Source organism: Canis lupus, chromosome 37, assembly GCF_048164855.1.
Source record: "Canis lupus baileyi chromosome 37, mCanLup2.hap1, whole genome shotgun sequence".
NCBI classification, from domain to species: Eukaryota; Metazoa; Chordata; class Mammalia; order Carnivora; family Canidae; genus Canis; species Canis lupus.
In genome coordinates, this window is record NC_132874.1 from 15,389,288 (window position 1) to 15,404,819 (window position 15,532).

The window sequence follows — 15,532 nt, forward strand, 5'->3', positions numbered from 1 at the left end:
TCCAAGTGCCTAATTTTTTATATCACATGCAGCATGAACAATATCCCACCACTCCACTCCATCTCAAATTTCTGTTCAATTAAGTTACATTACCACTCTAGAATAAATTGAATTCAACTGGAAATACCTTGTCACATTAAACAAAAGTAAAACTCTGAACATAAATTTCTCAGTGGCCATTTTTATGCCATTTTAGATAATATAACATTTTCAAGCTCATATAGTAAATCTGGGGTAACTTTTTCAAGCTCATATAGTAAAACTGGGGTAATAAAATGAGAATATTGGGCCCATTGTAAAAGTTTAACCTTGAACCCAAGTTAATAGTTTTCATAATTTTTCTTTCATTATACTAATCATATATCGTTTTTTAAAAAGAAGCTCTTGGGGATCCCTGGGTGGCTTGGCGGTTTGGCGCCTGCCTTTGACCCCGAGCGTGATCCTGGAGTCCCAGGATCAAGTCCCGCATCAGGCTCCCGGCATGGAGCCTGCTTCTCCCTCCTCCTGTGTCTCTGCCATTCTCTCTCTCTCTCTCTGTCTAAATAAATAAATAAATAAATAAATAAATAAATAAATAAATAAATAAATCTTTAAAAAAAAGAAACTCTTATTCCTACCCTTGAAGACCTCAGCATCAGTTTAAGGGAGACTAGAACATACATTAGAAACAACAAAGAAATTGGTAAAAACAACCTCAGAATAACTGTATACTAACATTATATATAATATACACATATATAATATGTGCATATTAAATATACATATGTGACATGTATTATATATAATATATAATCAAATCATTATTCATGTATATATGTATTTATTATTAAATATGTATCATATGTAATATGTATAGTAATATGTGCAATATGTATATATGTATTTCACATTATATAAATAATATACATTATATACTTTCATATATTACATAATATATGTGTGTATTCAGTAAAACATATTACATACATATAGAAAATGTAAGCATATATATACATACATGTACATATTCCATAAATGCTGAAGGAATTATAAGAATAGGATAAATTGGAGCCCTCCTCACAGCCAAAATCACATGCATTACTCAATTCCAAATTTGAGAAAATGTTGTATCATCTAGAGCACTCAGCTCCCTCTCTTAATTCATCATTCCCAGTGACCAAAGGAATAGAAGACAGTGTCTTAAAATCAAATTAACAGATACTGATTGAACAAGGCACTGGGTTTGGGCAAAGGTTGAAAACATGGCATTTGTCAGAATTAGGCCAAGGGTTCTATGTAACAAACAAGTTGCACAATAAAATGCAATTTCCTCTCTGCAAGCAGGGAGCATTTCTTGCTTCTCAGAGTCTGGCTTCCAAGGGAACTTCCCCTTTAATTCAACCTCCTTGTATTTGTCCTGGATTTCCAAGCTCAAATAAAGTGTAGTTTAGTATTTTACTGTGGAATATGATGCATAAAATACAAAAGAAGGATGAACAAACATATTAATTTACTCCAGGGTGAGGATCAGCAGTGAAAAATTTGTGGTCCAGGGTACTAGGAGGCCCATTTAGAAAGATCACATTTTAAATAGAGGGACTGTTTTGTAACAATTTTTCCCCCTGGGTCTGGAAACTCTGGAGAAATTACTTAAAGTGGGGACAAATTAAAGACCCTTTTTCCTTTTGCTTGTCCTCTTCCTTTCTGAAAGTCTGAACATGATGTGAATAGATTATTAAGCATTTTGAAATCATTATTGATTCCTTTCTGGTCTTTGTGAGCCTTTGAAAAACAAGGCCATTTCCTTCTCATGCATACTGAGGCCTAAGAGATGAGGAAGGAAAAAAAATGCATGTATTAAAATTGGTCACTTACTTTGAAATTGCTGAATTGACCTCAATTGGAAATGCATCCTTAAAAATTTCATCATTGCCTCAGTAAGAGTAGCCAGGTAGGGCTAACTATTTAAGTATCTGGAAACAGATTGATGAAGTTGTGTTAAAAAGTTTTCCTGGTTTGAAGGCAAGCATTTATGCCAATAAGGTTGCTTTTCTATTTGAAATGGGAATGTTTTCTTTCACATTGGGTATTTTAGACTAACTTTAATAAACAGCACATTTTTTAAAATGCCATCAATGGTGCTAATGTTTATTATTTGAGGGTGGATCTGTTATTTGGATATAGGAGTTGCTTGGTGTGATGTCAGGTGAGTGACCAGCCTGGGAAAATATTTCTTTTGATCAAAAAGTATAACATTTTTTTATGTGTCTGTTGGCCATTTGTATGTCTTCTTTGGAGAAATGTCTGTTCGTGTCTTTTGCCCATTTCTTGACTGGATCATTTGTTTTTTGGGTATTGAGTTTGATAAGTTCTTTACAGACCTTGGATACTAGCCCTCACTCAGCATCAGGAAAATACAAGTCAAAAGCAGAATGAGATACTACCTCATACCAGCCGGAATGGCTAAAATTAAGTCAGGAAACCACTGATGTTGGTGAGGATGCAGAGAAAGGGGAACCCACTCATGCTATTGGTAGGAATGCAAGCTGGTACAGCCACTCTGGAAAACAGTATGGAGGTTCCTCAAAAGTTAAAACTAGAGCTTTCCTATGATCCAGCAATTGCACTACTAGGTACTTATCCAAACAATACAAACATAGTGATTAAAGGGGTACCTATACCCCAATGTTTATAGCAGCAGTGTCTACAATAGCCAAATGTAAAAAGAGCTCAGACGTCCATCAACAGATGAGTGGATACAGAGGTAGAATACACACACACACACACACACACACACACACACACACATATATGCAATGGAATATTAGTCATCAAAAAATGAAATCTTACCATTTGCAACAGTGTGGAGGGAACTAGAGGATATTATTCTAAGTGAAATAAATCAGTCAGAGAAAGATAACTACCATATCCTCTCACCATGTGTGGAATTTAAGAAACAAAACAGTTGATCATAGGGGAAGGGAGGGAAAAATAAAGTAAGATGAAATCAGAGAGGTAGACAAACCATAAGAGACTCTTAACTATAGGGAACAAACTGAGGGTTGCCGGAGGGGAGGTGCGGGGGGGGGGGGGGGGACAGGGTAACTGGGTGATGGGCATTACGGACGGTAGATGTAATGAGCACTTTGTGTTATACACAACTGATGAACCAATGAACTCTACCTCTAAAACTAATAATATACTATATGTTAATTAATTGAATTTAAAACAAAAAAAATTTTTTTAAAGAAATGCCTCCCTCTCTTTTTATGTATCTCTCTCTGTTGAGTTTTTTTGTATATTAATTCATTTTAGGGACATTTTAAATGATATATTATGAATTAATTTTACTCTTTTAACCAAATTATGAAAATAATCCCAAAAGTTTTCAGATACTCTTCTGGCTTCCACAAATGAAGCCATTGTACAAGTCTCAAAACTAGGGAAGTAAAAATAGTATACAGAACACCATTAATTAATCAACAGACTTTATTCAAATTTTGCCAGTTGCCACACCTATGTTCTTTCTATAATCTAAGATCTCAGCCAGCATTTCACAATTGTATTTCTTTGTCATGACTCTCATCTGGGATCCTCATTGTCTTTTTGTTTTTCAAAGGTTTCATTGCTTTGTCTGCATAGTTCATAACTTGGTTTGAAAGAAAATTAAGAATTTGAGGTAATGACAACATCATTAGATTAAGAATCTAACCTTCCAGAGCATCTTCTCTAAAGGTTAATATAAATGATAATAAATCTCTGAAGTATGTAGTTTATAAGATATTAATGAAAGAAATTAGACACAAATAAATGGGAAGAAGTCTCATGCTCATAGATTGAAAGACTATTGTTGAAAAACCCATCCTACCCAAAGCAATCTACAGATACAGTGCAATCCCTATCAAAATTCTAATGGCATTTTTCCTAAAATAGAACAAAGAATCAGAAAATTTGTACAGACCCACAAAAGACTCTAAAGAGCTTGAGAAAAAACAAAGTATCTTTGTCCCTGATTTAAAACTGTATTATAAAGCTATAATAATCAAAACCATATAGCATTGGCATACAGACAGACACATAGATCAATGGAACAGAATACAGAGCCCAGAAATAAAACCATGTGTATATGGTCAATTAATATATGAAAAAGAGCCAAGAACATACAACAGGGAAAGGACAGTCTCTTTAATAAATGGTGCTGGGAAAACTGGACAGCCTCATGCAAAAGAATGAAACTATAATTGCAGTGACACTGCCCAGTCCATTGATTTATTGCCCACTCCAGCAACGTCCTAGTTAGTTTTCCAGGTTCCAGACTCCACCCTTCCAATGCGTCTTTCATGACCTTTGCCAACTCATCTCCCCAACCCCAATTTTCATCCTGTTATTTCTCTGTCCAGCAATTCCCAATGCTCCTTATGTTTATATTCCTCTGACTTCTCCTTATCCATCATGTTCACCTGGTATTGCTTCCCACGGCTTCCAACCTGCACTTATGCTCTGGTAAGATTAACTGCTTCTCTATAAAACTGAGTATATTCTCATCTCCATACTTTGACTTATGTTGTCCACATGGTGATTTATCCTTTCAAATCCTGTGTCCTCCTTTTGGCTCCAAATCAACTTCCACTTCTCTAGAATATTCTCTCTGACCATTTTAGCTTTAGTTCATTTTAGGTAAGCCCCAAGAAAGGAATGACAGAAACATTGTCAGAAATACAAACTGTACGCTCTCTGGGAATGCTTTGTAACTTAGCTTCTGTGTTTACTTCTTCCATTTCTCTTTCCTTGGTCTCAGAAGTTCTAAAAATCAACATACGTATATCACTCTACACTTTTATTCCTGGTGCTTTGTATCTCTTTTCATCCACTTGATTAGACAAAGGAGGGCAAAGTCCATATCTCATGGTGGGGGGAGGTGTTCTATAACACCTGTCACCTAGCACAAGGCCATTTATTGATCATTTTTGCTTGATTAACTTACTTTTAAAAAGTTTCACAATAGTTTGAGAGTGCAGAGAAACCAAGTTTCAAAAACCTAATGCGTTCTACAAACCAATTTTCTAAGCTAAAACTTTTTCACCCAAGGCAGACAGAGTCTGCAACATGAATTATAAAGATAATTTTCTAAATTATGTGAGGAAAAATTATCAAGAAATTTTAGAGTTTTGCTAAGTCTCTACTATCTTTGGTGTTCTAGATGTATGCTTAGAACTGCACTAACCAAGGACCCCCTGGGTGTCTCAGTGGTTGACTGCCTGCCTTTGGCTCAGGGTGTGATCCCAGATTTCCGAGTTCAAGTCCCACATTAGGCTCCTTGCATGGAGCCTGCTTCTCCTCCCTTTGCCTGTGTCTCTGCCTCTCTCTCTCTCTGTATGTCTGTCATGAATAAATAAAAAAAATATTTAAAAAAAGAACTACACTAACCAATAAAAAATATATTGGTAAGGTGAGCCCAGGCTGAAAGAGGACCTCCTGGAAGCCAGCCTTCATGTGACAGGTCTAACAATCCTGAGTTCACACTGCTGTGAGGAAGCAACAACAACGAAAAGAATTGTATTAGTAATACTGGAAAAATTTGTGTTTAAGAAGGTGAGTGAATGTCTTTTATGGGGTGGGGAGGGCAGGGCTTAGTCACTAAAAATATGACATGTAAATCTGTGCTTCACCCCAGGCAAAATTTCTGAAAACAGAACTTACTGACATTCAGAAGCCAAAAACTCAGGTATTTCATTGTCAAAGTATTAAAATTATTGATTACATTGGAAATACTAGTAATATTTACTAGGCAAATAAAACTTGATTTCCTCTCTAGAAACAACACAAAGGGATTTGAGTTAAAAATTAATCTGAAGGAGTCACTGAATATAAAATCCTGTGCATTTTCTGACAGCCTACTCTCTCACCTCTGAAAAATATAGGTTAAAGCTTGACATTGAAGCTGCAAAAGAGTAGAGGTGATCTGAGACACTCTACTCAGCATATTCATGAGTGAGCAGAGGGCATATAAGTAATTTGTGAGTGAGGAGCATTTAGTGAGTGGGGGGGGCATATAAGCACTGAGTGGGGGTGCATATAAATAGTGAGTAGGAGGGGAGGCCCGTTAAGTAGAGGTGGAGCATGTAAGTAGTGAGTAGCAGGGGTAACATAAACTGAGTGAGTGAGGAGCAGTATAAGTGGTGAGTGAGCACTGGGCAGTATAAAGCCAACATGGACCCTGAGACTAAGGCAATAATAGGTCAGAGAAGGACCCCCTTCCAGGGGCAAAGCCAAAGAATATACTAATCATGAGTAGGATTGACAGGAGAAAACCTCCCATTAGCTATATTTATTTTTGCATTACTGGGGCCTCTTTATCAGAAATGCAGTTTGACCAAAAACAAAGAAGTGAGGAGTTGGGTGTTGCAAAGATTGAGGGATTTCACAGAACCCAAAAGCAGGAATGCAACTGGCATTCTGGAAGGAAGTGAAACCAACAACTGACAGCTGACAGACTCAGGAAATGCTCTTAGTCCATAGCTGCTTCTCCTTTGTGCATTTCCTCCTGCTTCCTTCTCTCTAAAGACTGCCTTTCTCTGGTCCTTCATTCCATCAAGTGGGTTATGAACACAGGCCACATGAAGAGGCACATTTTACTCTGAACTTTGTTTTGCAATTCCCAGGTGACAGTATAATTGGCCCATTTTGTTTATGTTGCCCAAAATTTAGAATCATCTGTGGTCTTGGAACAGATTATCTACTGTAACTTTGGCAGTCTAGAGACCACTTCTGTGGTTTTTCTTGTAACAGGATATAAAATTTAATTTTGAAATGCTCAGTTTGTGACCTTCCCCTAAATTTCATCAGGGGCAAGTCAAGAACTAAACATCCGCAATAAATTTAAAGTTTAAGTTTATAATACAATTTATAATAAAATGTGATCTGTGATACTTCTCTGAACCATGCTTGTTCAATAGCAAAGTTATATTTTGGTGAGGTGATTGTGAAATGGGCAATTTCCACAGAAGAAGAGTCACTATGGATTCGGCATATACTCCAGAAATAGATGTCTCTTGGAAGAGTAGTTGGGATATAGCTTGCGGTTAAAATTTAGGTCTTCAGCAAATGTAATTAAAAATGTCATGAAAATATGTTGAAATGAAAGCTAATATTGTCACATGCCATGAAATAAAAATAATAAACTCTTAAGGAGCTAAAAATGTCATGAGAATATGTTGAAATGAAAGCTAATATTGTCACATGCCATGAAATAAAAATAATAAACTCTTAAAAGGAGTCTTGAAAAAAAGAAAATCACATGCAAAACAATATTAGGTTAAAAATGAATTATACAAATTTATGACATCATATACAGAAGATTAGAAAGACCACCCCAAAATGTCTGGGTTGTGTGATCATGGGTAGTTTTTGTTTACTTTATACTTTAACATTGGAGCTTTCACTAATGAAAAACTGTTGCTCTTATAACTTAAAAAGATAATTTTTATAAAAAAATAAAGAATTCTCCTACAGTAGGAATATTACTATGATGGTGGAAACAGTGCTTTGATTAGCTGAGGGATTGCCAGATTGCCAAGGGATAAATAGAAAAGGGTGACACATTAGATTAGTGTATTGGGGGATCCCTGTGTGGCTTAGCAGTTTAGCGCCGCCTTCAGCCCAGGCATGATCCTGGAGACCAGGGATCGAGTCCCATGTAGGGCTCATGGAGCCTGCTTGTCCCTCTGCCTGTGTCTCTGCCTCTCTCTCTCTGTGTCTCTCATGAATAAATAAATAAAATCTTAAAAAAAAAAAAAAGATTAGTGTACTGGACAAGAGCAACACTAAAAAATATCCAGGTTCCCTCTGGGCAAACATTTGTCAGTTCAATATCCAATTATTCCAGTATCTTTCTTTGAAATAATTTTCCTTGTCCATAATGTTTTTCTTTGGTGCCTTCATTGAAAATGAATTGCTTGTATGAGTGTGAGTCTATTTTTCAGTTCTCTATTTTGTTCTATTGATATTTGTCCATCTTTATGCCAGTATCATACTGTCTTGATTGATGTAACTTTGGTAAATTTTAAATTCAGGTAGTATAAATCCTCCAGCCTTTTTCTTCTTTTTCACACTTACCTGAGTTTTCTAATCCATAAACATGGTATATCTGTCCATTTATTTGGGTTTTCCTGAATTTCCCTCAGCAATGTTTTGGGGTTTTTTAGTGGAGAGGTCTTGCACATTTTTGTTTATTTCTAAATGTTTTATTTTTCTAATTGTTATTAGAAATGGAATTTTACATTTTATAGCAGCAAATCAATGAAATATAAAAAGAACACATTATTATAGAAGATTAATCATGTATCCTGCAACATTTTACAATTTGCTTATTATTTCTGTAGTTGCTTATAGATTTCTTAGAATTTTCTACAGAAACACGCATTTGCTCTTTATTTCATTTGCTTGTCTTATTCCATTGACTGGAGCCTCTGTTACAATATTAAGGGGGGGGGGAAATCTTTGCCCTGTGTCCAGTCCAATAGAGAAAACAGTGTCTCACCATTGAGTATTATATTAACTGTAACATTTACATAAATATCAAGTGGAGGAAGTTGCTTTCTATTTCTAGTTTACTTAGAGGGGTTTTTTTAATATCAAGAATGAAGTTTTTAATATGTCAAGTGCTTTTTATGCATCTATTGAGAAGGTTCTATGATTTTGTTCCCTTTACCTGTCATATGGTATCATTGTCAATCTCTTTTCTCCTAGAATTATGTTATCTTTTTATCTAATATATTTTGAACCTCTTTTATTAGGCATATACATGTATGATTAGTATGTCTTTTTGGAAATTTATCTTCTTATTGTTCTTATCTTTTTGTAATACTCTGCCTTGGCATGTATTATATGTCATGTTAATATAGCTACTTCAGTGTTCTTGAGTTTACTGTTTGCATGACTCATCCTTTACTCTCATTTACTTTCAACCAATCTGTGTGTTTATATTTAAAGTTCATCTCTTAAAAAATAAATAAAGTTCATCTCTTGTGAAGAGACTATATTGGGTCTCACTATTATCTGTTCTGAGAATTTCTGACTTCTAGTTGGATTGTTTGGTTCATTCACATTTAATCTAATTATGAATGTGTTGGAAATCAGACCAACCATTTTACTATTGTTTTCTGTTGGTTCCATCTGTTTTGTGTGTGTGTGTGTGTGTGTGTTTGTTTGCTTTTATTTAAGTTTTGTTAGTTTACAGTGCAATATTTGTTTCAGTGATTCATCACAACACCCAGTTCTTGTCACAGCAAGTTTCTTTATTCTCTGACTCTACTTTCTTAATTTCTCTTAGTTCTCTTTTTAGAGAATTGCCTTCTAATGGGTTTTGGTCATTACATCATTTTGCATTGTTTCAAGTGGCCACCCTAAGGGTCACAATACATACCCTTAATTTTTCACAGTCAACTTAGATTTAATATTGCGCCATTTTATATAAAGTATAATGACCTTTTTAAAAATATTGAATTTTAAACTCCTTCATTTTTTAGTTACCATATGTATTTAATCTACAAATGTTATCAATCCCATAATAAATTGTTATAATTTTTTGCTTTAAACAGTCATGCACATTTCTAAAAATCTGGAAGGAAGAAATTAATCTTATATATTGCTACACATGTACCATTTTTGGTATTTCATTTTCTTCTGAAGACTTGAGTGTCCCAGTGTCCCTTTGGAATTAATTCTTCTCCTCAGAAGAATTTCTTTTGAATTTTTTTGTACTGCAAGCTGGCTGATAAAAGTTCTCTTAGTTTTTGTTTATCGAATAATGTCTTTTTTTTTTCATTCTTGAAGGTTATTTTCACTGCATTGAGTTGGCTTTTTTCTTCTTTTTCCATTTTAGAAATGTCATTGCACTATCTTCTTCTGTCCATTGTCTGTGATGAGAAATTATTAATCCAAATCACTCCACTGCAGGCAATAAACTAATCTCTGGTTAATCTGATTTCTTTCAAGAATTTCTTTAATTTGTGGTTTTCAGGTCTTTGACTTTGACATGCTTAGATGTAATTTTATTTTTTTTTCTACTTGGGGTTCACTGGACTTGTTATATGTGTGAATGTATCCTTTTCACCAAATTAAGGGAAATTATCGCGATTATTTTTTCAAATTTTTTTCTCTCATGCTGTGACTGTAAGTAAAATATATGTTAAACCTTTCCATAATGCCTTCATAGCCACTGATACTCTTCATTTTTTCCAATCTCTTATTTTTTTAGCTTAGATATTTTCTATTGATCTATCTTCAAATTTACTGACTCTTCTCATTTCAGTCTGCTGTTAAAGTCACTTTGTGAAATTTTCATTTCAAATACTGTATTTTCCAGGGCACCTGGGTGGCTCAGTGGTTTAGCATCTGCCTTTGGCTCAGGTTGTGATCCTGGGGTCCTGAGATTGAGTCCTGCATCAGGCTCCCTGCATGGAGCCTGCTTCTCCCTCTGCCTGTCTCTCTGTCTCTCATGAATAAATTAATAAAATCTTTAAAAACAAACAAATACTGTATTTTCCATTTTTAGAATTTTCATCTGGTTTTCTTTTGTGATTTCAGTTTTTCTGCTTAGATATTCTGTTTGTTTATTTATGAACATGTTTCCTTTAAACCCTTGAGATGGTTATAGTAGCTGTTTTAAAATCCTTCTCTGCTAATTCTAACATCTGGGTCATCTAAGTTCTATCTCCACTTATTTTCTTTGTTTTGAGTATATCACATTTTCCTGTTTCTTCATAAGTCCAGTAATTTTGAATGACTTGAGCGTAGTGACTAATACATTGTAGAGACACTGGATTGTGTTATGTCTCTCTGAAGAATATTTTTCATTGTTTTTTTTTATTTTTAAGCAGGCAGTTAATTTGACTTTGACTCAAACTTGAATTCTGTTTTCCCTGCAGGGCATTTAGAGTTTACTCTATGTGTTTGTAGTTCAAAGATCAATCAGAGAGTTGGGCCAAGTTTATATGCAGAACCACCCTCTTCCTGCCCTGCCTGTGGCTTTCACTTCCCAGGATTTCCCTCTTCATTTTTCAGCTGTGTTGTCTCCCCAAATTCTCTCCTATGGCTGTAAGCCTGTGCATTTCTATTACAATTTTAGCCATGCAACAAGCTACAACTAGGGCCTACTCTCAAACAAAAAACTATCTAAAAACAAAAAAATTACCCTGTGCCACTTACTTTTTCTCAATGTAGATATACTTCCAGTTTCTTTTAGTTCCTCTAGAATGCCTTTAGATTATTGTGTTTTATATTTCAAATAGAATTTATAGTTGTTATCTAAGAGTAGGTTGACTTGATAGAAGCTCCTATTCTATTACTGAAAACCTAGTTGCATTAACTTTTCATTCACTGAGAAATCAAAGTTTATTAATTAGTTTCCTCAGTACCTCCATGTAGCAATTGTCTGGTATTTGTGGTAAGTATATTTCCCCCCACTCGGCCCCTGGAAAATATTTTATTTATTCATTGACCAATTGATTGATTTCCTATATTTTATTGAGGATCTCCTATGTTTTTGATATTAGATATATAAAACTAAACAAAGATATAGTCTCTGCCCTTACAGACCATAGAGTGTATTGCTATACTGTGCCTCATAGTAGTTACTAGAACATATGTAATACACTTCCATCATCCAAAGCTTCCTTTTTTTAAAAAAGATTTTATTTATTTATTTGAGAGAGAGACCACAACCAGGGGAAAGGGGTGGAGGGAGAGGGAGAAGCAGACTCCCTGCCGAGCAGGGACTCAATGCGAGGCTCGATCCCAGGACCCCAGGATCACGACCTGAGCTGAAGGCAGGCACTTAACAAATGGAGCTACCCAGGCCCCTTATCCAAGAACTTCTAATGAACTGTGTTTATGCAGTGGGGGATAAAAATTTATTTATCACTAAAATATAGAATGGTAAAATATAAGAATAGAGTCATATACAAAATATGAAAGCTAAATAGAGGTGATGCTAATTAAATGATATTGCAAAGACCCAAAAAGGAAGGGGTTTTTCAAGCTGAATTTTTAATGAGTAGAAGGATTTGATCAGTCATGTTAAGGAGTATAAACAACATCCAATAAGTTATGAAGACTTGAAAGAGGTAAGGTAGCTACAAGAAAACTGTTGATTGATACAGGGACCACGGATAGAACACATTTAACATGGAAATAATGAGTTTGGGTAAGGCTATATTGAATTTGAGATGCCTATAGAACATTCAAGGATGTTGGATGTATAGTTATTGAGTTTACAGAAAGGCAGTTTGAGTTGCAAACGCAGATTTGATGCATAATGTTTTAGGTGGTTGTTAAATTTGTTAGCATGCCTTGAGATGCTCCAGAGAGCATAGAAGGAAAAGTGAAAGGAACTAGCACAATAGGATTATTTAATATTCATCAGAAATTCTGATATTTTTTCATGTGTTTGGAATAAAGAACAATTACAATTGTACTTTGGTATTGGAGACACCTGGATTTGAAATGTTGCTCTACCACTTTTTGAAATATGTGACCTTGAGCAAGTTACCTAAATTCTCCAAACTCCAGTTGTCTCATATTTCAAAAAGTATACTAAACTTCAGGGGGTTTTGTGGGGATTTAATGAAAAATAAACAGGAGTGCCTAGTATATGATAAGCCCCAAATAAATGTAATCTACTCTCAGAATCAGCATCATTATCATCTTCTTTAGCCTTCATAATAACCTTATGAAGTGGCTCTCTTGTCATCATATAGCTTAAAGTATTATGACTTATATAAGATTTCAAGTTGACAAGTGGATGATCCATAGCCAGAATCCGAGTGTTTTGATATCTTTCCAGGGTTCCTGTCATAAAACTATTCTGCCATAACTTCTCGTAGGAATTAGAAATATTTATGTAGCTAATTATATTCAAAAGAGTATATATATTTTCTGGCTTTCTTTTTTTCTTTTCTTTTTTTTTTTTTTGGAAGAAAAAGAAAAACAGCTCCAGACATGACTCTGAAGCAATTGCAGAATCAAATTTCAACTCGTGTAGCTTCTCCTTTTGTCATAACAGTTAGTGATATTATACTAATATCTGTCTGTCAACAAATTTGATTACCCACTGCTTTTAGGCAACTGAAAATAATAAATCTTAGGTGTCAGAACATCAACCAGGAACTACAAAAATGTTCTTCTCCACTTACTTTTGGACAGGTAACCTATATTTACCTTTGAATATCTTGCTAAAACTTAAGGTCTTAATAATATAAATATAGTGGTAGTAATTCATACCACCCACCAATTTCAAAGACTAGATGAATGCTTAAAAGAGCATTAGGGCTTTGTAAAGAGTTACAAGAACCTAATGATTTATTAGCATTCCAACTGCTGCCTTTTTCCCCCTTCTCATGTCTTGACAATTCTTATCAAAATGTCCCTTACTGGTGATTCAATAGAAATAATAAGCAGATCTTAGCTTTTAACATTATACATACCCTTTATTGAAAGCTGCAGACTCTTTGTTGCAATGGCATTTTACTTATTTACTTATATGCTAGACATCGTTTGAAACTAGGTACTCAAAAAATGAAGAGACATAGTCTCTTTCTTTAATGAGCTCATAGTCTACTGACCATAATCTACAGGGAAATAATTGCAGTAGGTTTTGTAACATAAAAATGTTTGAGTTGCATGTGGCGGCTAACCTAGGTCATCTTCAAAGAAAAGGTTAAGTTTCAGTGTGACACTAAGAGTATGTACATTTTTAAAGCTCATTAAATTGAACACTTAAGGTTTGTGTATTTCAACATGTGTAAATTTTACCTGAAACACAGTAAAGAGATGTTGAGTTCCAGTTAGTAGGATTGCTTTCTACAGAGGTATGGGTGGGCAATTCTGAAGAGTCTTTCCATGTATTCTAGGCTTAATAAAAATATATCTCTATATCTATCATATGATATCTATACATACAAATAGATAGAAATATAGCTATGATAATTAAAGAATGAGAACCGGGTTTCTCACCATTTAGAAGGAATTCCATATGGAAATGGGAAAGTGGCAATGTATCTTGTGGTGTTTGACTGCAATAGAAAATATCAGTATAAACTGACAGAAAAATAACTATTGGCATATTTGTCTCTCTATATATGCTTGTGCATGTCTATACTAATTATACATAACACATTAAAGATAAATACATACATATTCATGCACTCTTTGTGTACACATATGCATATACACACATACACATGCATGGATACATATTTTCTGGTGTTCCTCGGCTATAGACCCCAATAGTTAAAACCAGAAATAGACAAGACTGCTTAATTCATCTTGTAACTGAAACTCATTGTATTTCTTTCTTATAGCACTTTCTTGAGGCACAAAGACATTTTGCAATGATTGGAACATTCCAACCACCAGACCAGAAAAGCCCTGATAACAGTGGAATGTCTAGAACATCACATCCAACAAGTCCCCTTTCCTGCCCATGATCATGAGCTGAACATCTACTGTCCTCCATCCATGATTGTGAGCTCTTTGCCTGCTCTCTTGCACATACTCCCCCTGAACACCCATGTGCCCCAAAGAACTCAAAACGCAATGTCAATAAAGGTAGAATGGATTTAGAAAATCAACAATAGGAGGCATGTGGGTGGTTCAGTCTGTTAATTGTTCAACTCTTGATTTCTGCTCGGGTCATGATTTCAGGGTGCTGAGATTGAGCCCTGTACTGGGCTCCCCACTGAGCATGGAATCTGCTTAAGATCCTCTCTCTCCCTCTGCCCATCTCCCCCACTCCACTCACACATGCATGGGCTCTATCACTTTCTGTCTCTAAAATTAAAAAAAAAATCAACAATGGACTCTAAAAGTATAAGTGAAAAAATTATGAGAATAGTATATTTGCATACCCTCCAAGTACATTTCCACATATAATTTATTAATTATAAAGAGGAAAAAAATAGAAACCTGGGAAACACCCCCTTAACCAAGTGATTGTGCTAACATCACCAATGTTAGGACAAACTATCACCATGTGCCTTCCAGCATGGCACATTGGGAATGACACATGACCACTTATGTGACATCTCTGCTAAAGCATCATAACCTGAATCTATCATAAGACAAATCTCCTTAAAAGAAACTCTATATAAAAACTGGCCTTTATTCTTCAAATATGTCAACATCAAGAAAGACTGAGTAACTCTTCCTGATTAAAGGAAACTAAAGTGGTATGACAACTAAGTGCATGATTAGATCCTGGACCAAACAATAAATAACTAAAAAGATTATTGAGAAGTTTTTTAAAAATTTAAGATATAGACTATGTTGACATATGCTCTGATGTTAAACTTCCTGATTTTGATAAATATACTATTGCTTATGAGGAAAAGCCCTCACAAAAACAATCACTAAAATATTTAGGGTAAAAGATAATATGACTCCAACCAATTCTCAAATAATTTCTAAGATATATAAATATAGATGTAGATAAATAGATATATATAAAGAAAGAAAGGCAGAGAGACAGGGAGGATTACGAAGCAAATATAAGGGG

General features: G+C 34.9%; 1 long non-coding RNA gene across 1 annotated transcript; it reads left to right on the plus strand.

Annotated features, from left to right (window-relative positions):
• The first annotated feature begins 4,377 nt into the window (after nt 1–4,377).
• Nucleotides 4,378–14,609, plus strand: LOC140626469 (uncharacterized). The gene is made up of 3 exons (XR_012025643.1): nt 4,378–4,482; nt 5,429–5,571; nt 14,340–14,609. It is a non-coding gene; the product is annotated as an uncharacterized lncRNA (long non-coding RNA).
• The last annotated feature ends 923 nt before the right edge of the window (nt 14,610–15,532 follow it).